We start from the raw sequence: 26,212 nt of genomic DNA, 5'->3' as shown, positions 1-26,212 counted from the left end.
TAATGGCAGCTGGGTTTCATCATTCAAATAAAATAGAATTCTGTCTATTTCGTTCGAGTAATATTACAACTCTAATAGTATTACTTATAATAATGTAATTAAAGATAACTTCATTCAGATTTATTTATTTTTATTTCATTTTCCAGATTTTCTTTTCTTTTTTTTAGATTTTCATTGGTGGGCCAGTCATAATGGTCCCGCGGGCCTGATGTGGCCCGCGGGCCTGAGGTTGAGTATCACTGCCCTAGAGGTCCTTGAGTTGAAGGGGGTCCCCAGCTAAATGATAGTTAGGAACCAAATGGACCCTTATGGGTCTGTAAAGTCTTACAATCCTTTTATATGAATTGGGGGCCCCAGAGATAGAAATGACATTAAATGTAGTTAATACTTAATGCATGTCAAACTGGGGGTCCTTGAAATTAAACGTGTTCTTATGGTCCAGGGTCCCTGTATCTTTTCAACTGGGGGTCAATTAGTGTCAATTTGGGGACCATGACATCTTGTACATTTGTCATAGCACCTTGTATGTCATGGTTTTATCTAAACTCTGTCTCTCTCTCCCCCCCCCCCCCCCCTCCTTTGCATCACGGTGAGTTGTGAGCTTGTAGATTGGCTAATTTTAAACAATTGAGTACTTTTTACTTTGGTACTGTAGCAATATAGACTTTTTACTTGCAACAGTGTTTTTTATATTGGAAATAAACAACTGATTAATTGCTTATTTTGATCTCCTTCATTTTGCAGATGAAATTACTATCCTGCCTACATCTGAGTAAGTATAGATAAATGGGCATGTTGTGTAGTTTATTTTCCAGTTCGGTTACCTGTTCTGTACTTGGGAGGTCGGTACCTTAGGGTCCCTTGAATGTCAATCTACTCTCCATGGGATGCACTGTTACCACTGTCTGCTCACAGACAAATCTAACGTCACTTGAGTGTTGATGAGGTGTTTCAAATATGCAGCAGGTGGAGATTGTGAAAACGTGAATTGGTGACCCAACATCACATTATTCCTCCCTCCCTGTAGAACGCTGTGGCCCCCCTGCTGCCTAATGTTATTATTAGTATTGTAAAAATAGCAGATCTACAAGCTTGCAACACACAAAAAATGTTGCTGATTTGGTCATTTAAGTTTAGCCTTTTATTTGTTATCAGACAGTGTATTCTATACTGTTGAATTAAAAATGCCTTCTAAAACCTAACCTACGGTTTTTGAAGATCTTCAAATTATTATTAACCAATTTTGACCTGACATCAGATTCAAAAAATGTCTTCTACATCCTGACAGTTTTCTGAAAAAATGTTTCTATGTCAGTGGTTTTTCAATAATAGCAGACCTACAAGCTCGTAGCGCGCCACTCGGTGGCGCACTATGAGCTTGTAGATCTGCTATTTTTCAATAGCTAAAGCATAACATAATGCCAACACCAAAAGTTCCCGCCACAATGGGTTAAAAAAGAAAATAATGGAAATGAATAAATACTAATTCTGCATGTATAGCAACTACAAACTGAATAATTTCCTCTATCTACTTCAATCTGCAGATCAAACGACACCACCCTACCTTCTGAGTAAGTATTAACTGTATCAGCCTAATATTTGCAGATAAATGGGTAATGAATGGCCTACCAAACATCACTGGAATCTCGGGGAAAGCTTGCCAATATCGCCTCCCGTTGCCTCCATATTGCCTTCCCTCGAGATCCAGATGGCCCCGAGCCGGAAGACCTTTTGTCTATGGTTTTCTGCTTTTGGTGAAGTGTCGGGTATGGGTGAATAGACCTATGTGCGATTTGCATTCTCTTCCACACTTCACACAGGGTGATACATTGACACAGCATTTTACAGTGAAGATTGGGATCCCAGAGATATAGATTAATTTGGATCAAATGGGGCTCTGTGGCATAATGCATATCAAACTGGGGGTTCCATGAAGTTAAAAAGGTTGAGAATCATTGAACGCTAAACTGTATTGGAATGCCATTGCGTACTGTACAATCCTCACGATTTAACCCAGATGTATGCATCGTCAATCACTGAAAATATATCTACAAGCTCACAATGTGGGATGTGAATGGGTGACATTCAATTTACCATTATTATTACCATTATGTTATTTACCAGCTGATATCACAAATCTACTGAGGTTTACAGGTTTTATTCACATGCATCATGCAGGTAGTACAGGTGCAATACTTTTTTCTCCCAGTGGATTGAATACAAACCATATTTAATGTAAATGTGAAATCAGCGCCTTACTGATTTAATGTGGTTGACGTTTTAGTATTTTAGGATATTAAGTAATAAGGTCAGTGGGGGCACGGAGGCACAGTTGGTAGTGCTGTCGCCTCACAGCTAGGTCCTGGGTTCGATTCCCGCTCGGGGCGCTGTGGGTGCTGGCGGCGTGTTTCCTCCTCCACGTCATCAGTGCCCATACCCGAGGCGGGGTTGGCAAAAGGGCCTTTCTGTGTGGAGTTTGCATGTTCTCCCCGTGTCCCCTAGGGTAGGTACCCTCACAAAAACATGCAGTAATCCTGGTCTCTAAACTGCCTCCCCCTGGCCAGCCGGGGCGCCTGATGGAGGGGAAAGGAACTGGTTGGAATAACGTGTTCCTTCCACGCGCTACGTCCAACCAGGGAAACTCCCCCCTGTCAGGTGTAAAGGAGCAACTTGGACACTAAAGCATGAAGGAAGCATGAGTTAAGTCCGTTGCTCTCCCCAGGTTGGCGGAGGGTGTGTAGAGCCCAGGATCACATTAGATGATTGACACAGGGGTGAAAAATGGGTTACAAAATCGTGGGATAAAAGATATATATATAAAAAAAAGTCAGTGATTTTCAAACTTTTTGATTTCAAGGGCCCCAAAAAAAGTATGAAAATATGTGCCAGGAACACAATTTTCTTTTTAAACAGACCTGCATGCTCATTTGCCATTTTCAAATGGCCAAAGTCTGTTGAAGTGCTTACATTTTTATTTTGCTGGGAACCCCCTCAAGGAACCCTGGGGGTTTCCGCAACCCAGACCCCACTTTGAGAACCACTGCCTTAAATTACTTTAATAACTGTCAACCTAGCTTTAAGTGGTCATCACTAATACTCATAAGATGACACCATTCCTGCCTACCCACTTTGTCGCAGAGGATAGCAATGTGTTAGTGATGGCCAATTGAACGATAGGTTGAAACTGTGTGAAGTGTTTAAATTGGAGCAGATTGATTCAATGCAAGCTGTTACAATGTAAGCCATTTAGTTAGAAATATGCAGCAGTGTGCATTGAACTTTACTCCTTTACCAGGAAATGATTAACCCATTTAGACCTGAGGACACATCTCTGTCACCCTATAGCTTTTTTTTTTCCCTGATGAAGGCTTAACTGCCGAAACGTTGGATATTTGTCTTACCTGCTGTCCGAATAAATATTGGTACTCTGGCTATTGGTGTGTGCGGCCACCTTCTTGTTCATTCAAGATCTCCTATACAGTTATCTCCCGTGCGACGGCACCGCCACAAGGACTTTGGTGTGCGTAGAGCCTCTTTGTACACCCTATAGCTTTTAACCATGACTATAAACTTTACCTGAAAAATGGCAGATCTACATGCTCTGAGTGCTGCGCTACGAGCTTGTAGCTTGTTTTCTTTAACTCAAATCTTTGCTTCTGGGGGGGTCCCTGCTACAACATATTTTCAGATGGGGTCTGGCAAAATACAGATAATTCTCTGGGTCCTTGACATGAAATGGTTTGAGAACCACTGATAAGGTTTTGGAAGACATATTGTAGAATCTGGTGCCAGATCTCAATGGGTTAACAACACAAAAGAAAAATATTCTTTGAACAATTAAGTAATTGCTGATTTTCTCCTTTTCATTCTGCAGACTTAGCTGGTTGCTGTTGACCTACACTTGAGTAAGTATTAGTTATCAACACTGATGATGTTTTTACACAATATTTGTATTCAAGTTGAATATAGGTGCAAGAAGTGATGTCACACACACACACACACACACACACACACAATTTTGACACATAGTAACCACTTAGGCGTTATTCCTAGTATGGACTTTCAGTGGTGAGGTGACCACCGAACTACAACATGACGTCACTGAGCCGCGGTGAAGAGCATACCACGGCCACCGCCTCAGCCCTACTCTCTGTTTTTACTCGCCACCGCTCCACGCTATTTCAGCTCCGGTGGTCACCTCGCCACCGAAAATCCACACTATGAATAGGCCTTTAAGCCCTGTATGATTAGCAAAAATAGCAGACCGACAAGCTCACAACGTGACTTGTGAATTTGTAGCTTTATAGCTTAAAAACATACTTATGTTTATGGTGGAGGGGCAGATGTTTTGGTTAGGGACCCTTTGACCAAATGGCCACATTCTGAGCTTGTAGAACTGCTATTTGCAGCACACACCACTGTTGTACGATGGAACACACATTATACTTTAAATATTGAATACTATGGTTGATGTAATTAGCAATTGCATATTCTATACAGTACAGTAACTGACTACATAAGGCTTATTAATCCTGTGGGGAAGATTCTGCTCCAATCTCATGATTTTCAAAAGATCTGATTTTTTATTGTAAATCTCAAAGAAAGATGTATAAGCAATGAGATTTTGTAAACTGTTTATGCTAGCAAAGTTTGTGTTGTAACTTTATATATTCCATGAGAGGTGGAGTTAGTTGCTTTAGCAAACAACACAAGGTTTCTTCCCGACAGCAACATTATGCATTTATGTTACTGATATACTTGTATAAATGTGACTATGAATATTCTTTTTTTCAGGTAAACCTTGCGCAGTGAACCCTGGGTTCCAGTGGATCCTGTTTTTCTCTTAATCCAACACCCCAAACCCTTCTATCTCCCTGCTGCCTCTCTGTCTTTTGTCTCTACCTTTTCTCTATCTCGCCCAGAGAAGTCTCAGAGTTGGGAGCAACTCTGAGAGATCTTGCTCTGCTCCCTTAAGCAACCCCTTATACGCAACTTGATACACGTTTTGATGCAACCCTGATATGAAACCTGATACAACCCTGATATGAAACCTTGGATACAGTTTTTCTCTTAATCCAACACCCCAAACCCTTCTATCTCCCTGCTGCCTCTCTGTCTTTTGTCTCTACCTTTTCTCTATCTCGCTCAGAGAAGTCTCAGAGTTGGGAGCAACTCTGAGAGATCTTGCTCTGCTCCCTTAAGCAACCCCTGAAACGCAACTTGATACAAGTTTTGATGCAACCCTGAAACGCAACTTGATGCAACCCTGATATGAAACTTGATACAACTTTTGATGCAACCCTGATATGAAACCTTGAAACCTTGGATACAGCTTTTTGAGACATTTGTATTGCCACACCTTTGAGCCATCTTTGTTTATTCACCTTTTGTTTTGGTTAAACATCCATCCACCTAAACACCATTTCCACATTCCTGAGTGATAGTTTTTACATTCCGTATACATTCATTTTTGAAATTATTTGTTTCTGGCTATCCACTATCTGGATCCGAACGCAGCCTCAACTCGATCAGCTTGGTGTCTGCACTCTACATACTGAACCAGGACCGGACTGCGTACTGGACCAGGATCATCAAAGCAAACACATTTCACAAACTGTTTAGAAATACTCTTAACATTAGTACAGTATATACTCCTAGCAAGGCCAACCTCTCTTTATTGTTCAGCTTCTTTATACATTGTATAGTAAAATATACTTGAGTAAAAATAAATGTATGGTGGTTCAATAGGCTTGTTTAGAATTCTGTTTGATAGTTAAACTATTTGCAGCTCTGACAAGTGGACCTGTCTGTGATCACTCTATTGAACAGCGGTCCATCAACTGAAGTAGCCCAACTGCTATATTAAGTGTATACATTACCAAGATAATTTTCCTAATCATCACTATATTGTTAAGCTATCACTGAATATTTAATCAGCACTACTTGAAGGTTTGTTGCTTGTGCTAACATTTGAGAAACATTTCATTGGTTCAAAACAAAACGGTCATTTCCACATTCCTATACATTTAGTTTAATCTTTGATCAAATACTAAATCTACAAAGGTAGTGTTCATATCTATATTAACTGTCTATACTGCCTTATAGATACACTGATTTAATGAATGACTGGTATTTGTTTGGTGCACTAATCGTTTAGTCTAACATTGCCTGTATTGCATTAAATGCAGCCCGTTTTTTTAAATTAATTGCAAACTTGACCACATTTCCTCTTTTGAACAGTTCTTTAAACTAAACTGCTTATTAATACTGTTGTAGCCTACATTGTTTAGAAAGTGAGATAATACAAGTGGACGTGTGACAAATCACTTGCTTCTGTTTGGTACTATAGTGAATGTCCCTCAGTGATTGAGATTGCATTGTGGTTTTCAGTAGCTCACATCTGGTATATTACCTAGAATTCTGTGAAACTACAGTTGACGTCTGGTCCTATATTACAATTGTTTCATAATTTTCTGGGTGTCTATAGAACAAGTTGCTAGTGAACTGTAGCCTACTGTATCAATCACTACATTCTCTGAAGATATTTGTGAATATCGTAGTCCCTATTAAGTTACCATAAAAACATTGCAAAGCACAAACTTATACGCAATATTTAAGGTTTACCAGTGTGACAAATAGCCTACAAGAACCAAACGTTACCATGCCGAGGAAAGGGAAAAAAAGTCAAGCTAAAAAACAACACTGGTCCAAGTTGAAATTATCTGACGATGTGATACCAGGTCAACAAATGCATGTTCCCCACAGCTGCAATGATGTGAAACCAATGTACTACACTGATGCTGTAAAACAGGTTAGTCACAGTGAAGTTGGACATCTGTCGGGGACATCTCATATTCAACACAAAGGCCAATCTGACGAGACGAGAGTTAAAGCATCCCATAGTCAAAACAGCACTAAATACGATGTATTCTCCAGGAATAAGCAGTGTGCCTGTAGTTCTCTAACATTTCTGGCATTCCTTCATGAGGAAGAACACATTACAGCAGCAAACCTGGACCTTGTATTGCAAAAGGGCGACAGCATGTACACAAAGGTCAAGTGTCAGTTAGATGCAAAAGTAAAAAAAACAGCCGATCTACAAGCTCACGAAGGGGGACAGTTACCTAAAACAAAGAAAAAAATTGATTATACTCATCTAGCTACGGATGAACTACCGGACAAAGTGTCTGCCCGCGACCATGACTACCATGTAACAAAGCATCATGATCTTTCCCAGTACGGTTCATTCGGAGATCCTCCATCTAATTATGCAGAAGAGTACCTAGATCTAGAAGCAGGACTTAGCTGTTTGTTAACAGAGGTGAACTATGCATTGCTGGTAATGACTGGTTTAGTAATTGCTGTGTTCAGGAACAGATCAGGAAAATTTGGTTTCTTTGACCCACACTCTAGAAGGCCTGATGGATTACCATATAATGAAGATACTCAACACTTAGGCACTGCTGTAATGATTACATTCACAACATTGAAAGATATGATTGACAGGATTATTGAGTGCCAACTGTTGTTTAAGACGTTACCAACATGCATGTATGAACTCATGCCTGTAGGATTTCACAGTGACGACGTGGATAACAGTGATGTCACTATTGCCGACTCCATTGACCTGTCACCACGAGCTGGAATAGAAATTCCAACAACATCAAACACCATGCAAACAGGCAGGCTAAACATTCATTGTCAGAAATGTCTGATGTGATTGTAGGACATTGTACAGAATATCAAACAAGCAAGTGTATTTATGACAGTGCTGTATCACCTATGAGCGAGCAGAAGGATGCTAAAGTGCATTGCCATAAAGACTGTTTATCTAAGAATTTGACACATTATCTTAAAAAGCGTGTAGGACCCATGGGTGAGCAGGAGTTTAAGGAGCGTTTTTCTGACAACATCACATACTGTGTTAAGGATACAATCGTGACAGCAGGTCAACAAATACAATGTGCTCCCCACAGCAGTAAAACACCATTACAGAAGATGTCTTCCACTGATGCTGTCAAACATGTGCCTAAAGTTAGACATGTACCAAGGACATCTAACCGTATTCAACACAAAGGCCATTCTGATGAGACAAGTGTTGCAGCATCTCATAGTCAAAACAGCACTAAATACCATGTCTTTTCCAGGAATAAGCAATGTGCCTGTAGTTCTATAACATTTCTGGCATTCCTTCATGAGAAAGAACACATTACAGCAGAAAACCTGGACCTTGTATTGCAAAAGGGCGACACCATGTACACAGAGGTCAAGCAGCAGTTGGATGCAGAAGTCAGAAAAACAGCCGATCTACAAGCTCACGAAGGGGAACAGTTACCTACAAAGAATAAAATTGCTCATACTCATCTAGCTACAGATGAACTGCCGGGAAAAGTTTCTGCCTTCAACCATGACTACCACGTAACACAGCATGTTCGCCGGTACGGTACATTCGGAGACCCTCCATCTAATTATGCAGAAGAGTACCTAGATCTAGAAGCAGGACTTAGCTGTTTGTTAACAGAGGTGAACTATGCATTGCTGGTAATGAGTGGTTTAGTAATTGCTGTGTTCAGGAACAGATCAGGAAAATTTGGTTTCTTTGACCCACACTCTAGAAGGCCTGATGGATTACCATATAATGAAGATACTCAACACTTAGGCACTGCTGTAATGATTACATTCACAACATTGAAAGATATGATTAACAGGATTATTGTGTGCCACCTGATGTTTGAGACGTTACCAACATGCATGTATGAACTCATGCCTGTAGGATTTAACAGTGACAACCTGGTCAACAGTGATGTTACTATTGCCGACTCCATCGACCTGTCACCACGAGCTGGAATAGAAATTCCAACAACAACACACTGGGTTAAAGAGCATGTTTCTGACAATGTCACAGCAGGTCAACAAATACAATGTGCACCCCACAGCAATAAAACACCATTACAGAAGATGTCTTCCACTGATGCTGTCAAACATGTGCCTAAAGTTAGACATGTACCAAGGACATCTAACCGTATTCAACACAAAGGCCATTCTGATGAGACAAGTGTTGCAGCATCTCATAGTCAAAACAGCACTAAATACCATGTCTTTTCCAGGAATAAGCAGTGTGCCTGTAGTTCTCTAACATTTCTGGCATTCCTTCATGAGGAAGAACACATTACAGCAGCAAACCTGGACCTTGTATTGCAAAAGGGCGACACCATGTACACAGAGGTCAAGCGTCAGTTAGATGCGAAAGTCAGAAAAACAGCCGATCTACAAGCTCACGAAGGTGAAGATGGTGCATCTTTACCTAAAATAAAGAATAAAATTGCTCATGATCATCTAGCTATAGATGATCTACCGGACAAAGTGTCTGCCCGCGACCATGACTACCATGTAACAAAGCATCATGATCTTTCCCAGTATGGAACCTTTGGAGACCCTCCATCTCATTATGCAGAAAAGTGCCTAAATCTAGAAGCAGGACTTAGCTGTTTGCTAAAAGACGTGAACTATGCATTGCTGGTAATGAGTGGTTTAGTAATTGCTGTGTTCAGGAACAGATCAGGACAATTTGGTTTCTTTGACCCACACTCTAGAAGTCCTGATGGATTACCATGTCAATATTATTATCAACACTTAGGCACTGCTGTAATGCTTACATTCACAAAGTTGAAAGATATGATTAAGAGGATTATTGAGTGCCAACTGGTGTTTGAGACGTTACCAACATGCATGTATGAACTCATTCCTGTAGGATTTCACAGTGACAACCTGGATAACAGTCATGTTACTATTGCAGACTCTGGAATAGAAATTCCAACAACATCAAACACAGATGTCTACAGCACAAACAGGCAGGCTAAACATTCATTGTCAGAAATGTCTGATGGGATTGCAGAACAGTATTTTCACACCGGCAATATTGAGTGTACTGATGACAGTGCTTTATTATCACCTATGACTGAACCGGAGGTTGACATAACGTCTGCTGTTGATCATAAACATTGTAATGTCACTTGCAATCAATTATCAAGTGCAGATTTTAAAACCCCACACACTAACTTAACTCACACTGAAGCATCTCAAAGTATGACTTCCTGTAAGTTTGTGACTGGACAATCTTTCAAATTCACCATGAGCAAGGACCAGATAGCACACATGTCAAAATTGTCCAAAGGTAAAAGACGAAAATTTAAGAGGACTTGTGAAAAACTTGCATTACAAAAAACTGGCATAAAGCAACCAAAAGTACGAAAGCAACAAAAAACAGTACAGAGAAAGGAAACAAAAAACGTGAAAGAAAGGGCTTTGTATGCTAAATGCGAATTGTATAGACAAAGGAAAAAGTTGTATATTAACAAGCGTTTTTCCAATGATAGTGCATTTAAAATGAAACATATGCAAACAATGAAACAAATCAGTCAACACAGATACAAAAATGATCTTGAATTTCGACTCAGAAAGAAACAACACATTCAACACAGATACAAAAATGATCTTGAATTTAAACTCAAACATATTGAAATCATGAAACGAATCAATCAACACAGATACAAAAATGACCCAGATTTCAGACGGCTTCATTTACAGAAATGTAATGCTTATATTTATAAAAGATATCACAGCGAAGCAGCATATAGACTCTTTCATAAGATGCGTTGCACACGGAAAATAATACAACAATACAGACAAGAAGATGCACTACGTGCACAACAACGTAACATTGTAATGCAACAAGCCATATCTGCTTTTAGAACAAGCATACAAGATGGCCCCACTAATGTCTGCACAGTATGCCATAGAGCATTGTTTCCAGATCGAGTAAAACACTGCAATAGGACAGACTACGTAAAAAATCCAGATGTGGTGTCTGCTTGCTTGACAGGAAAATATGTTCATGTTTGCAATGATGTATGCAGAGAACCACAACATTGCACAGTACCCAATGAGAGGAAGCAAGAATGGATCTGTGCCACCTGCCATGACTATCTTAAGAGAGGGCACATGCCACCACTTGCTATGGCTAATAATTTGGAGCTGGTAGAAATCCCCCCTGAATTGTCTGATCTTAACATATTGGAGAGGCATATTTCATCCAAGTACCTAACATTTGCTAAAATCATACCTCTTCCCAAAGGCCAGCAGAGATCACTATGCGGTAATGTAGTATGTGTGCCATCTGAAGTAGAGGCGACTGTCAATGTTTTACCCAGACTTAGAAGTGATTCTCAAGTGATGAGAGTAAAGTTGAAGAGACGATTGCACTACAAAGGACATCAATTGTTCCAGACTGTCACTATGTCTAAAATTTTAAAGGCATTGCACACTTTAAAACAAATTCACCCCGAGTATAAGGACATAACTATCAGAGATGAGGCCGAATTGTGTGACCCGACAATTTACGACGAGGAAGAAGGTGACAATCAAATTGATGATATCATGGAAGATGATGAGTATGATGATGATGCATTGAGGGACATTGACAGGTGTGAGCAAAATGCACTGAATCAGCCACACGATAGTCTTGGTGAGGAACAACATATCGATATCCTGCCTCGTAATGACAATCAACAACAGGATCACTCAAACGATACAGAACAAGAGGGTGAACAGCCAACTGGTGGCATTGCCCTCGAATCTTGTCTACAGCCAATTGACATTGCAGACCAGCTATTATCGTTCAGTGAAGGAATTTACTGTATTGCGCCTGCTGAAGGTAATAAGCCGGTCAACTTTTTCAGAACACCTAAGCTTGAGTCTATGGCATTCCCAGTGCAATTTCCCACTAGTGTAAACACATTTGATGATGCAAGACCCATTAGGTTAACACCCAGCAGTTATTTTAAATCAAGGCTTACCTCTGTAGATAGTCGTTTTGCCAGAGATACAAATTATTTGTTCTTTTCACAATTCGTAACAGAAATACATTTGGCTACTTCCAGTATGTCAATACAACTGCGTAAAGGAAAGCCTAAGACACGAGATGGACGCAAAATAACCTCCAGGATGCTGCAAGACAAACACGAGGTTCAAAAACTGGTGCGAAACAAAGAGGCAATCAGATTCATGCAGCCACTGAGAGGAACCCCTGCCTATTGGGAGAAAACAACCAGAGATCTGTTTGCTACCATCAGACAATTAGGAAAACCGACTTGGTTTGGTACTGCTTCTGCTGCAGAGATGAGATGGCCTCAGGTGATTGAAGCAATTAAGAAACAACAAGGTGAACAGGTTAATTTTGAAGAACTTGACTGGGCAACAAAGTGTGAAATATTACGAAGCAATCCGGTTACAACAATGCGCATGTTTGATAAACGTGTTGATGAATTATTCAAACTGTTTCTGAGTGCCGCGCAGCCGCTTGGCAAGCTTGTAGATTACTGGTATCGTTTAGAGTATCAGAGTCGTGGCTCACCTCATGTTCACTGTTTGTTATGGATAGAGGGTGCACCCGTGTATGATGAGGACTCTGATGAGACTGTGTGCAATTTTATTGACAAGTACGTTACAGCCCGGTTGCCTGACCCAAATACTGAGCCAGAACTATACAGAAAGGTTAAAGAGCTTCAGACACACAGCAGAAATCACTCCAAGTCATGTCGCAAAAACAACAAACCTGGCTGCCGATTTGGATTTCCTAAACCCCCTGCGAGTGAGACCATGATAACGAGACCTACAGATCCTAAGCAGTTCAGTGCAGCTAAGACGAAGCTTAAACCAGTGGTTGAGTTGCTTGACGACCCTCAAACTGAATCTCTGGATTTACCACAGCTACTGGCTGCATGTAATTTAAGCATGGAAGAGTATACAAAATATCTCGAATCACTGACCAGCTCCAATAAGGTTATACTGAAACGTGATCCAAAGGAATGCATGGTGAACCCATACAATCCTTATATTCTTGATGCCTGGGATGCCAATATTGATATCCAGTACATTCTGAATGCATACTCGTGTATCATGTACATCACAGCCTACGTCACCAAAGCTGAGCACGGGATGAGCCAGTATCTCAAAACAATGATTGAAAACTCAAATCAAGACAATGCCAACCTAGACGAACGTGGGGAAATGATGCAAGTAATGCAGGCGTACACCAAAATGAGAGAGGTCAGCGCTCAGGAGTGTGTAACTCGTGTATGTGGTATAAAAATGAAGAGGTCTTCACGCAGTATCCGTTTCATACCAACAGATGACAATAGACTGAAAATGAGTTATCCCCAATCACGCTTGGAGAACACTATACCAGACTCAGAAGATGTGTGGATGACGGGGTTAATTGAAAAATACCATGCTAGACCTGAACGTCCAGACTTTGAGGTGATGTGCTTGGCTGATTTTTCTTCCACTTGCAATATTGTCTATGGCAGGCAGAAATACACAGCTAAAGATGTTGTGCCTCTACTTAATGAGATGGGATTTGTGAAGAAAAGAACAAAGGGGAAACCTGCCATCATCAGATATTACCACGTCTCAGAGGAAAAGAATCCTGAGGGATATTTTGGCACACTACTCAAACTGTACCTCCCACACCGCTCAGAGTCGCAGCTGAAAAGTGACAACTTTCAAACATACCAGTCCTTCTTGCATAGCGCCTGTGTTCAGCTACCTGGTTCAAACCAACTCCAGCCAGTATTTCTCATTGTCAAGGAAAACAAATATAAATATGAAAAACACAGTGAAGAGATCCAGAGTGCCATCGACGAATATGAGCAGAACGGGCCCATGCAAGATGAATGGTGTAATCTGGCTCCTGAATCTGAACTGGTGAGGTTGGAATGTATCGCAGAACGCGAAACACAACATTTGGATGACCAACATGAACAAGAAGATGTCCCAGACTATAGCGTTGAGTCTGAAGCTACAACAGCTGCACCGATGATACAAACCTTTCAGATAGACCCTGTAGTATTACGCCAAATGTATCAAGGTCTGAACCAGAAGCAAGCATGCATATTCTACACAGTTAGAGACTGGTGCATGAAGCGTGTTTGTAATCTACCCTCAGAGCCATTTTTCTGGTATATAAATGGTGGTGCTGGAACAGGGAAGTCACATCTAATCAAATGCATCTATTCAGAGGCATCCAAGATATTGTCCAGGCTCGAAAGAAATCGTGAGGAAACTGACATATCGCAGCCTACTGTTCTGTTAACCGCATTCACCGGTACGGCAGCTTTCAACATTTTAGGCAAAACGTTGCATTCCATCTTTAAGCTACCAAGATCCATTCAACTTCCATTCCCAGGACTTGGCAACAAACTGGATGAAGTGCGAGCAGAGCTTTCAAATGCTGAAATTATTGTCATTGATGAAGTGTCCATGGTCTCAAAGAATCTCTTTGCCTATGTAGATGCCAGACTAAAACAAATCAAAGGAAGTCAAAACCCTTTTGGAGGAATGTCAGTACTCGCTGTTGGAGACTTCCATCAGATTCCACCAATTTCACAGGCTAAACCTCTCTGTGTCTATGAATCATGTCAGATAGACCTTTGGCGCGACCAATTTCAGATGATCACATTGACAGAGATCATGCGTCAGAAGGATGACATTGCTTATGCTGAGACGTTGAACAGGATCCGTGTGAAACTAAAGTCAGATACCTTGTCTGAACAAGACAGAGATATGCTTTCACAAGCCATCACCGAACCAGCACTTTGCCCAAATGATGTACTTCACATCTTTCCTACTAATAAGGAGGTCAATGAACACAACGCAAAAACGTTAGCGCTGCTTCATTCTGATGTCACAAACATTGATGCAGATGACTATAGAAAGGACAGATTATCAGGAAGAATGGCCAGACAAGCAAAACCATGTCGTGGAACCAAGAACGACTTACCAGACACACTACAAGTTGCTGTGGGTGCTCGCGTTATGATCACCAGAAACATTGATGTGGACGATGGACTTGTGAACGGCACATTTGGTAAAATTGCCCGAATAGTTACCTGTGAAAAAGATGGTGCTATATATACAAAGATGCTTGGGCTTGAGCTGGACAATACAAATGCAGGACAGAGGCACCGTCATAAAACACGCGGAGGACCTGATAATGTTGTGTACATCGAGAGGATAGAGGAAAAGCTGAAGCACGTAGTACGCAGACAGTTTCCCATGAAGCTCGCATTTGCCTGTACAATACACAAAGTGCAAGGCATGACAACCTCTACTGCTGTAGTGTCCCTAAAAAAGATTTTTCAACCCGGTATGGCTTACGTAGCTCTCAGCAGAGTAACCTCTCTCAGTGGAATGCACATCATTGATATGGATGAGACTAAAATCTATGCCAACCCTGAAATCACTGCAGGCCTCGAGAGCATGACCCAACTCAGCTTTGAGGACATAATGCCACTTGCTCACAGCACGCAAACACTGAACACGCCTGACACTCTCACCATCATCCATCACAACACAGAAGGACTGGCACCTCATATCAGTGACATAAAGAGTCATCATGAGCTGGGTCTAGCAGATGTGTTGTGTCTCACGGAAACTCACCTGCATGGATCATTTGTTGCTGAGAGTCTCCATTTGGATGGCTACAGTATGTTCAAGCGAAACAGAAACGTTTCCTACACTAACAATTCTTGCATGGCCAACAGTAACGGGGGTGGAGTTGCTGTATATGTGAAAAACAACATTCAAGCCCGTGAGAAGCCGTACATACATAATGTAACTGACCTGGAGTTTGTGGTTGTCAAAGTTGAAGCCCCAGTGAATGCACTGATTGCTGCTGTGTACAGACCTCCAAACTACGGTGTTAATCAATTCCTCCCAAACCTGAAAAGCCTCTTGGACTCTTTAGAGATCATGGATCATCACCCAATCATTGTGTGTGCAGACTTCAATGAAAATTTGCTGTCCAGTGGAACGCATGCAATATTTGATCTGTTTGAATCCAGAGGATATGCACAGCTAATCACAACTGCGACCACTGAAAAGAACACACTGTTGGACCACATTTTCATCTCTCGACCACAGCATTGTGTCCAGTCAGGTGTATTACGAACCTATCACAGTTACCACAACCCTGTATACTGTGTAATAACCTCTAACGTGTCTCAGTAGAGTAACAATTATCAAACGATATCAACTTGTATTGTGGAATCTTAAATCCGTATTGTGAAATCTTACAGTGCAATATTTTAAAGTATTTCATTTTATATGTCAAATTATGTGCTACTGACCACCAATTTACTGTTGGCATTATGACCAATCAATTTAAAGCTATTTCAGGTGAATAATCTGTAGGCTATTGTGCCTTGTTTTTCAAATAAACAAACAGCCAACATCTGATTTAAAGTAGATTTACAAAGTCACATTTAATAGACTATTGATATACAACATTGCACTATATTGAATTATTGTTTAATAGAGTAAAGCATAATGTAATGTAGTAGTTTAATTCAGCATAGATTAACAGAACATAATGTAATTAAACAAATTCAACACGATATAATCATAATAGACATCACTGTACATTTTTATGTAGTTTAGAAAAAAACAATGTTTAATATAGCAAAACATAATGCAATGTAGTTTAATTAAGCATAGATTAACAGAACATAATGTAATACAACTAATTCAGCATTATTATATTATTCAGACATTACTGTATATTTTTATTTAGTTTAGAAAAAACATGTTTAATAGAGTATATAGAGTAATAGAGTAACGCAATTAAGCTTTTGAATAGATTAACAGAACATAATGTAATACAACTAATTCATATAATAGGGGGGGGGGGTCCTCCATGCAGCCAAGCTCCACCACCTGCCTTGGCTGCCCCAGCCTCTTTGAAGCTGAGAAAGAAAGAGGGATGGACATAGGACCCCACAACAAAACCACAACACTTGGTTTCCAAGAGACAGAAATAGGACCCCCCCCCCCCTCCCATAACAATACCAAACCACTGGATGTGGCAGTCGCAGCCCATCCATCCTGCAGCCCCCGATTCCATAGCTGCAACATTACAAGTAAGTTGTTTCCATGGCATGCCAAATATAATGTGTTGTAATCCTTGTAATGTGAGTAAGCATCCAATGCTTATTTTGTAACTAACCAAATGCTATTTACAGCTATCTGCAAACAACACTACAACTCTTGGTTTGAGAGGAGCAACAGAAAGGAAGGAGGAAGGAGGATACCCCACCCCTCCCACAAACAAGAACACACCACAGACAGCCCATCCACCCTTCCATAGATACCCTACCTGTTATATGTAAGTTAATTGTATATTAAAATGTATTACAATCTACATAATACGATTAAGCATTCACTACTCAATTTGCAACAATGCACAATTCATATGTATTAGTGATACATGTGTGCTCGTGTGTGTGTTTTTACAGGAGGTATCAACCACACTATGAAAAGCTTCACATTTCCAGAGAATGCCAGTCAATCCTGCACCACGTCTCACAGTTCCTGCACTACTGCTACCTGCTGAACGCTTATCTGGGCTGACGACTTACTGCGTTTAATTTACTTTGCATAAGATCCTGGACACTGGGGAGCACTGGATAATTACATTCCACGTTTGGAGCCAGAAGTAGGCGAGTATGGCAGGCTGGTTAGCCAATGACGGGTAAGATCCCACATGGGTAAAACACCCCGGGACAACCTAAGACAGGCACAGTCACAATTACTCAGCCTTAAAGTGAGTATCATCTCACCAACGAGTGACAAGTGTATGTGTGTGTGTGTGTGTGTGTGTGTGTGTGTGTGTGTGTGTGTGCGTGTGCGTGTGCGCGTGCATGCATGTGTGTGTGCACGTGCCCTAGCTTCGACAACCTTACAGGCGTATGCAAAGGCTCAACTTTTAGATATCAGTTTATGTAGACATAGCACTCTACAGTGTATACACATAGTTTCATTATAGATATTCCACTGTCAGAGGGATGTTAAGTTATTAGCTTACACATGATTCTTGATGACTATTGTGTATTTGATGTATTACCATGTGTTCTTGCTTACTCTAAATTGCTCTGGATTAAGAGCGTCTGTCAAATGCCTAAATTGGTGTGTCTGTGGGTGGGTGGGGGGGGGGGTGCCAGGGAAAAACTGGGATGATGGAAAGTGTTAAAATGTTAACCACAGCCTAAACATGGAGGTCACAACTCTTTGTTAAATTTATGCTGAACAAAACATTTCTTGTATATGTCAATGTCAAAAAATATCACCCAAAATACTTTTAATAATAATAATAATGAATCAGTAATGCCCTCTATTAATACATATCTAATAGCTACTTTAGCTGTGGGGTGGGGGTAGGGAACTGTGATGGACATTGTGAATCTGTTTGTTTAACTGTATGTAATGTGTTTTATTTTCGTTTTTCGTTTTATTTTTCGTTTTGTCATTATTTATTTATTTTTGTTTTGTATTTATTATTGTCAATTCATTTCGTGATAAGATTTTGTTTGTATTTGTGCTGCCAGAGGGATGTGGGGGGGGGGGAAATATATGTCAATTGTTGAAAATACTTATGTGTAATATAAAGAAAATGAATAAACATATGTTTAAAAAAATAAATAGCTACTTTAGTTTACCACTAAGACTTATAATGCATCAATAATGTCCTCTATTAATACATCTGATAAATACTTAAGTTATATCATTTTTCTTATTTAGTGAAGTACATTGCATGGCTCAATTATTGTCTAAAATGTATGTCAATTTTTTTTTATCAATCTTTGCCACAGATGAACTTGTATGCAAAATGCAAAAATACAAATCCTTGTATGTAAAAAATGTATGCCCAAACTCGTGATTTTGTAAAGGTACAGTAGATACTAGTAGAGCCCATCTAAAGTAAGGACTTGTTATGCCTTGTAAGTATGTATACATGAGATAGAAGCAGTTATATAGAAAATGTCCATACCATCATTAAGCACATTAAAGATTATGTTATTAACCTGGAATTAAACATTTATAATTGTGTCTACAAATGTTTCGGAAGTGGTAATTTTCTTATGAAATTGGGGGTCTGTGGGACGACCCACCAAGTTTGAGACCTGTAGCATGTTTAGAGATTATCTGGAGTTATGGCCCAGCCAATAGGAAGACAGTGTGGATGGGGCATAATATGTTACAGCTGTAACATATAGTAAGACCACCCACAAACTTTGAGACCTGTAGCATGCTGGGAAACAGAGTTAAGGCTGTTTAAAGCCTTAAATTGGCTGTTTAGAGCCTTACATTGCGCATAAAATGCAATGTATAAAGTTATTGCCGTGTCAAGTTGGGGACTACACGGGACTGTAGCATATTGTAAACAAAAGTAGAAAATGTATTAAAGCTGAAGTAAAAGTTTAAAAAAGTATGAACATTTGGAAAAACTATAGTTTAAGCATAAATAACTGCATAAAGCGGAATAAAGTATGTGGAAGTTGTAGAAGTGTTTTTAAAAGTTTTTCTTTAAAGGTAAAAAAAAAAAAAACTTTATTAAAAAAAATTCAAGTTTATTCTTTTTAAGTAAAAAAAAAAAAAAGTTTAAGTTTTTTCTTAATAAGTAAAAAAAAAAAAAACTATTAAAAAAAATTCAAGTTTATTCTTTTTAAGTAAAAAAAAAAAAAAGTTTAAGTTTTTCTTAATAAGTAAAAAAAAAAAAAAGTTGAAGTATTTTCTTAATAAGTAATTTTTTTTTTAAGTTTTCAATTTTTTCATTTTTTTTCATTTTTTCAATTTCTTTCAATTTTTTTCAATTTTTTTCAATTTTTTCAATTTTTTCAATTTTTTCAATTTTTAAAAAAAAAATCAAAAAAAAAAAAAAAAAAAGTTTTTATTTTTTTTGCGTGCGTGCGTGCGTGCGTGCGTGCGTGCGTGCGCTTGCGAGAGCTGTGTAAAGGCCAGCCAATAGGAAGACAGGGTGTGTGTGTGCGAGCGTGCGAGCGAAGACAGGGTGTGTGTGTGTGTGCGTGCGTGCGTGCGTGCGTGCGTGCGTGCGTGCACTTGCGAGAGCTGTGTAAAGGCCAGCCAATAGGAAGACAGGGTGTGTGTGTGCTTGCGTGCGTGCGAAGACAGGGTGTGTGTGTGTGTGCGTGCGTGCGTGCACTTGCATGTGTCTAGCCTAATTGCACAAATAGCAGACCTACAAGCTCACAAGGTATCGCAGAGCAACTCATTGAGATCTTGTAACTTTAATGTCAGCCCTGCAATTAAGCCCTTATATGTCTCAGCTGTGGAAGTAAAAAGAGTTCTACTACTTGCCAGCACTATGACTGGGAGATTTCAATGGTCCTGGATGGGGGAAAACTATGTCCGAACAAATTGCTCTATCGCAAAAAGTAAAAGTCGAATGCAAATATTTCTTTCGCTGTGAGTGGCCTGAGATATCGAGGTACACCATGTGCGATTGTGGTGTTGGTACGATTGAAAATGTGGTTATAAGAGCGAGTTAAGAATTGTCAGCGCGATAATTTCCTCGTAAGAATTATACAATGGAGGTCAATGAGCAGATTGACTGTTTTTGTGTCACTTAAAAGGCCGTAGTTCACATTCTGTATGTCTCTGTGCTTTGGTGGTCACATTGTGTGAAAGAGGACATGTGTGGCTACAAAATGACAAAAGAACATGCGTGTAAAATGAATACTTTGGCCGGGACGACAATTAGTTTGGTAAATTTTCAAGGAAAGAATTTCAGTCTCCACACTCTAGTCAAAGAAGGCCCGCACTCTAAAATGGCACTAATTACACGAAACGGCCTGCGATTGAACTGCGATTTCGGAAAAACCGTTTAACGTATTCGAATACGGTTTGAACCACGAAAAAGTCCAGAGTCGTGTGAGCGTTCTAAAGTTTAAATCACGTTTCTACGACAAAGTATGCCAGAGTAATGAGGCTGCAAAAGTGAGGTTGATTTAGAGATAAATCCCATTCATTGTCTATGGGAGGCAAAAACTATAAATAAAGTTAAATATTTGAAAAAGTATAAACTTTTTCAAAAAAACTTTTTCACCAATGAAAGTTCAAAGATAGATGAACATTATAAAGTTTGAATGAAGTTTCAAAGTGAAAGTATGACGGAGTAATAAGAGCTCAAAAAAGTTAACTGTGAAAAATGGGACCTTTCTTCCATCGACTCTCATTATAAAGGATGTTAAAAAAAGTTAAAAAGTTAAAAAGTATAAAAAGTATAAAACTTTGTAAAAATAAAAATACAAGCAAGCATAACTGCAAAGAGCTGAACAGTTTGAAGTTTGAACTAAAATTCTAGCATAAAGTATGTGGAAGTAGTAGGTGACCGAAAAAAGTGGCGGAAATTGGAATAACGAATAACTAGAAAGGCAGTTCCTGTAGAAACTGCGTGGGCTCGCATAAATTGCAATGTATAAAGTTTTTGCCGTGTCAAGTTTGAAACTCGGGGACCGGAGTAATAGTGTTCCCATTGGTGGTCTAAATCCATAATCAAAATTTCGGGACTGTAGCATATTGTAAACAAAAGTAGAAAATGTATTAAAGCTGAAGTAAAAGTTTAAAAAAGTATGAACATTTGGAAAAACTATAGTTTAAGCATAAATAACTGCATAAAGCGGAATAAAGTATGTGGAAGTTGTAGAAGTGTTTTTAAAAGGTAAAAAAGGTAAAAAAAAAAAAAACTATTAAAAAAAATTCAAGTGTATTCTTTTTAAGTAAAAAAAAAAAAAAGTTTAAGTTTTTTCTTAAGTAAAAAAAAAACAAAAGTTGAAGTATTTTCTTAATAAGTAATTTTTTTTAAGTTTTCAATTTTTTTCAATGTTTTATTTTTTTTAATTTTTTTTAATTTTTTTTAATTTTTTTTAATTTTTTTCAATTTTTTTCAATTTTTTTCAATTTTTTTCAATTTTTTTCAATTTTTTTCAATTTTTTTCAATTTTTATTTTATTTTTAAAAAAATCAAAAAAAAAAAAAGTTTGTTATTTTTTTTGCGTGCGTGCATCCGTGCGTGCGTGCGTGCGTACGTACGTGCGTGCGTGCGCTTGTGAGAGCTGTGTAAAGGCCAGCCAATAGGAAGACAGGGTGTGTGTGTGCGTGTGTGCGTGCGTGCTCTTGCGAGAGCTGTGTAAAGGCCAGCCAATAGGAAGACAGGGTGTGTGTGTGCGTGCGTGCGAAGACAGGGTGTGTGTGTGTGTGTGCGTGTGCGTGTGTGCGTGCGCGCGCTTGCGAGAGCTGTGTAAAGGCCAGCCAATAGGAAGACAGGGTGTGTGTGTGCGTGCGTGCGTGCGAAGACAGGGTGTGTGTGTGCGTGTGTGCACTTGCATGTGTCTAGCCTAATTGCACAAATAGCAGACCTACAAGCTCACAAGGTATCGCAGAGCAACTCATTGAGATCTTGTAACTTTAATGTCAAGCCCTGTAATTAAGCCCTTATATGTCTCAGCTGTGGAAGTAAAAAGAGTTCTACTACTTGCCAGCACTATGACTGGGAGATTTCAATGGTCCTGGATGGAGGAAACTATGCCCGAACAAATTGCTCTATCGCAAAAAGTAAAAGTCGAATGCAAATATTTTTTTCGCTGTGAGTGGCCTGAGATATTGAGGTACACCATGTGCGATTGTGGTGTTGGTACGATTGAAAATGTGGTTTTAAGAGCGAGTTAAGAATTGTCAGCGCGATAATTTCCTCGTAAGAATTATACAATGGAGGTCAATGAGCAGATTGACTGTTTTTGTGTCACTTAAAAGGCCGTAGTTCACATTCTGTATGTCTCTGTGCTTTGGTGGTCACATTGTGTGAAAGAGGACATGTGTGGCTACAAAATGACAAAAGAACATGCGTGTAAAATGAATACTTTGGCCGGGACGACAATTTGTTTGGTAAATTTTCAAGGAAAGAATTTCAGTCTCCACACTCTAGTCAAAGAAGGCCCGCACTCTAAAATGGCACTAATTACGCGAAACGGCCTGCGATTGAACTGCGATTTCGGAAAAACCGTTCAACGTATTCGAATACGGTTTGAACCGTCCAGAGTCCAGAGTCGTGTGAGCGTTCTAAAGTTTAAATCAAGTTTCTACGACAAAGTATGCCAGAGTAATGAGGCTGCAAAAGTGAGGTTGATTTAGAGATAAAATCCCATTCATTGTCTATGGGAGGAGGTTAAAAAAGTTAAAAAGTTAAAAAGTATAAAAAGTATAAAACTTTGTAAAAAAAAAAATACAAGCAACAATCACTTCAAAGAGCTGAACAGTTTGAAGTTTGAACTAAATTTCTAGCATAAAGTATGTGGAACTAGTAGGAAGCCGAAGCTTGAAATCCAAGGGTAACAATAGTGTGCTCGCTGAGGCGAGCCCACAATAAACATAGGCTGGCAATAACTAGTGTGTGCTCGCTGTAGCGAGCCCACAACTAGAAAGAGGCAATTCTGGGAAATTGCAAAGTGTGATTGCCTACATCGCACCCGTCGAAAATGGAATCGCTTTTGGCTCTGCGTTGATTAAGCCACCCTCGACACGTGATTCACATTTGGGATGGATCGGACATTCCGTGCGTGAATATTGGCGCTTTTTGTAAAATAGGCCCCTCCCACTAACTTCGGAAGACGATTACGGCCGAACGATACAGAAGATCTAAATTCTGACTTTGCTGTTTTAATCGGATAGGTCCGTAGATCATGTGTACCGACTTTTGTGAGATTTGGACAAATCCGACAAAATCTGTAGGAGGAGGAGCAAAAAGTGTGTTTTGAACAAAATTCAAAATGACGGGAAATCTATCTAGACGCAAATGGGCGTGGCCTATATGGGGATATGCGTCATGACCCAAGGAATCCAGGGAAAAAAACATTTTGATTTTACGACCTACGGTTGAAGAGTTATACCCAAAAACGTAAAGTTGGCTGTTATAGCGCCACCATGAGGCCAACCGGTATACTTCTAAGGTAATTAATTTTAGTAATTATTATGAATCTCTCCTCCAAGTCTTGTAAGTATAGCCCTTACGGTCTCAGAGGGAAAAATACTTGAAAGTGAGTTTTTGCATTTTCCCATTCCCAGTCTATGGGGAAATTCTAATTAATTCATATCAATTAAATTATCCAACAAATGTCTTAGCAAAGCACAAGCACACGATTCCCGATGTAGCCCGTCGTTTTGACATATGGCTCGAGTGCGTGCGACAAAAACTGTGGGAGGTATAATGCGGCAAAATAAACAGAGCACAAAAACAATAGTATGATTGCCCTCAGGGCAATCAACTAATAAACTGTAAAGTAAATAGAAATAAAGTTTCACACATTTCACTTGAATTAGATTTCAATACTTACTTATGGATGCAGGGAATGGGGAATGTCCACCAGAGGCTGCCATTCAGACAGCATGCAGATCATTCACAACAGCCGCCCCCACGGTAGTTCAGCTACTGTGGATAGAGAGAATTGTCTTTGCTGTCGAGGTGGCAGTGAGTGTAGTGCAGGGACAACCGGTGTAGTGTACTGGGATGGACACAAAATGTTCAGTTGTCAGTTCGGGGGTCGAACGTTGTCTGGGACACAAACATGGGGCTGGTGAAGGGAGGCCATCAGCGGCCCCGTGTTGACCAGATCTTCAGGCTGGTGACAGAGGGTTACCTCGGGTGGGCGGCCCGGAGGCTGGATAGGAGCGGAACTGGCTGCCTCAGTTGGGAACAAAGGACGAGGCAGGTACGGAGGTTGACCAGGTGGTTGGGACCCAGGGGACTCTGGCGGAGGAACACTGTAGGGGAGCCAGACTGGAAACCGCTGACGCTGGCGAGGCCATACTGGAGGGTCTGGAGGATACCTGGAGGAGTGGAGCCACAAGGGAGACCGGTGCTTTTGGCGGGGCCGCACCGGAGGGCGCCGATGCAAGTAGACCAGGCAGGAAGTAGTGCGGCAGGTTGGCTTGGCTCGGAAGGCGGGTCTGCTGCATACTGTGCACCTGGACCTGTCACGGTGGCGGAAGGACTGAACCCAAATGCAGAGGCAGAGCATGAAAGTTCAAATTAAATGATATTTATTGCAGAAAGCAGCTTAGCTTACAAGCTTACAAAAGTACAAAGTAAATATCCAACAAGGCAAAATAAGGCAAAAACACAATAGTCCAAAGAATGCAAAAACCTTACAGAACAAGACTTCCAGTTACAGGCGAATCACAGGACACAACAAGGAACATCTAGGTTGAGCACCGGACAAAGGTTTTATGTTCCCACAGTTTGTGTGTGTAATGAGTCCAGTCTTTATAGGAGGTGGGTTGATTGGGGAAATGTTCTCAGGTGTGAAAAGGGGCATGGCACTGTGGGGATAATGAGAGTGTGAGCAGGTGTGTGGCAAGGACTGAGAGATAGCATGGAATGTGGGAGTGGCTGACATGGAAACATGGTCTGTAGGGAGACAGACCATGACAGTACCTCCCTCTTAAGGGACGGCTTCCAGACGTCCCACCACGCTGGCCCGGAACACAGAGCAGGGTGGGCGGAGGGGAGCTGGAGGAGGGAGACTGAAGCTGAGCAGGTGACGTCAGGTGGGCGGCCAGGACGCTGATGCCAGGCGTTAGGCAGACGGCCTGGGGGCTGAGCCGATGAGTCAGGCGGACGGCCTGGGGGCTGAGACGATACGTCAGGCGGACGGCCTGGGGGCTGAGACGATACGTCAGGCGGACGGCCTGGGGGCTGAGACGATGTTGAGATGCCATCTGGTGGACGGCCTGATGGACGGGACGAGGCCAAGATGTCATCTGGTGGGCGGCCAGGTGGCCGGGACGAGGCAGAGGACCTTGGAGGTGACGCCAGGGATGCCTCAGACAGAGGCGGAGCCGTAGACACAGGAAGCAGGGCTGCAGGCGGAACCGTAGTCTCAGGAGAGGAGGATGCCGCACACCCTGGAGCGGAGGATGCTGCACACCCTGGAGCGGAGGATGCTGCACACCCTGGAGCGGAGGATGCTGCACACCCTGGAGCGGAGAATGCTGCACACCCTGGAGCGGAGGATGCTGCACACCCTGGAGCGGAGGATTCTGCTGATTCTGGACATGGAGAGCCATCGCCCACAACTGGCAGCTGGAGGAAGCAGCTGAGCAGAAAGCCCAAGACCAGAGCTTCCAAGACCTTGGGCTGACAGAGATCACCATGGGAGATGACTGACGAGGGCTCTGGCAGGTCAGCCGATAGGGCTGTTGACGGTGCAGAGGGCGCAGGCAGGACATCAATGGAGACCGCTGGTTGGAAGGGCTCATGGGTGCTGGGCAACGCTGTGCTGGGCAGGCTGGGCAACGGAGAGCC

General features: G+C 41.0%; 1 long non-coding RNA gene across 1 annotated transcript; it reads left to right on the top strand.

Moving 5' to 3' along the window:
* Window positions 1–579: 579 nt before the first annotated feature.
* On the top strand, window positions 580–6,206 carry LOC308318348. Its single transcript, XR_013964348.1, has 4 exons — window positions 580–772; window positions 1,545–1,571; window positions 3,875–3,905; window positions 4,795–6,206. It is a non-coding gene; the product is annotated as an uncharacterized lncRNA (long non-coding RNA).
* The last annotated feature ends 20,006 nt before the right edge of the window (window positions 6,207–26,212 follow it).

Source organism: Protomyctophum bolini (genome assembly GCF_963924005.1).
Source record: "Protomyctophum bolini genome assembly, chromosome: 7".
Taxonomy (NCBI): Eukaryota; Metazoa; Chordata; class Actinopteri; order Myctophiformes; family Myctophidae; genus Protomyctophum; species Protomyctophum bolini.
This window is presented reverse-complemented; position numbering and strand designations above follow the sequence as displayed.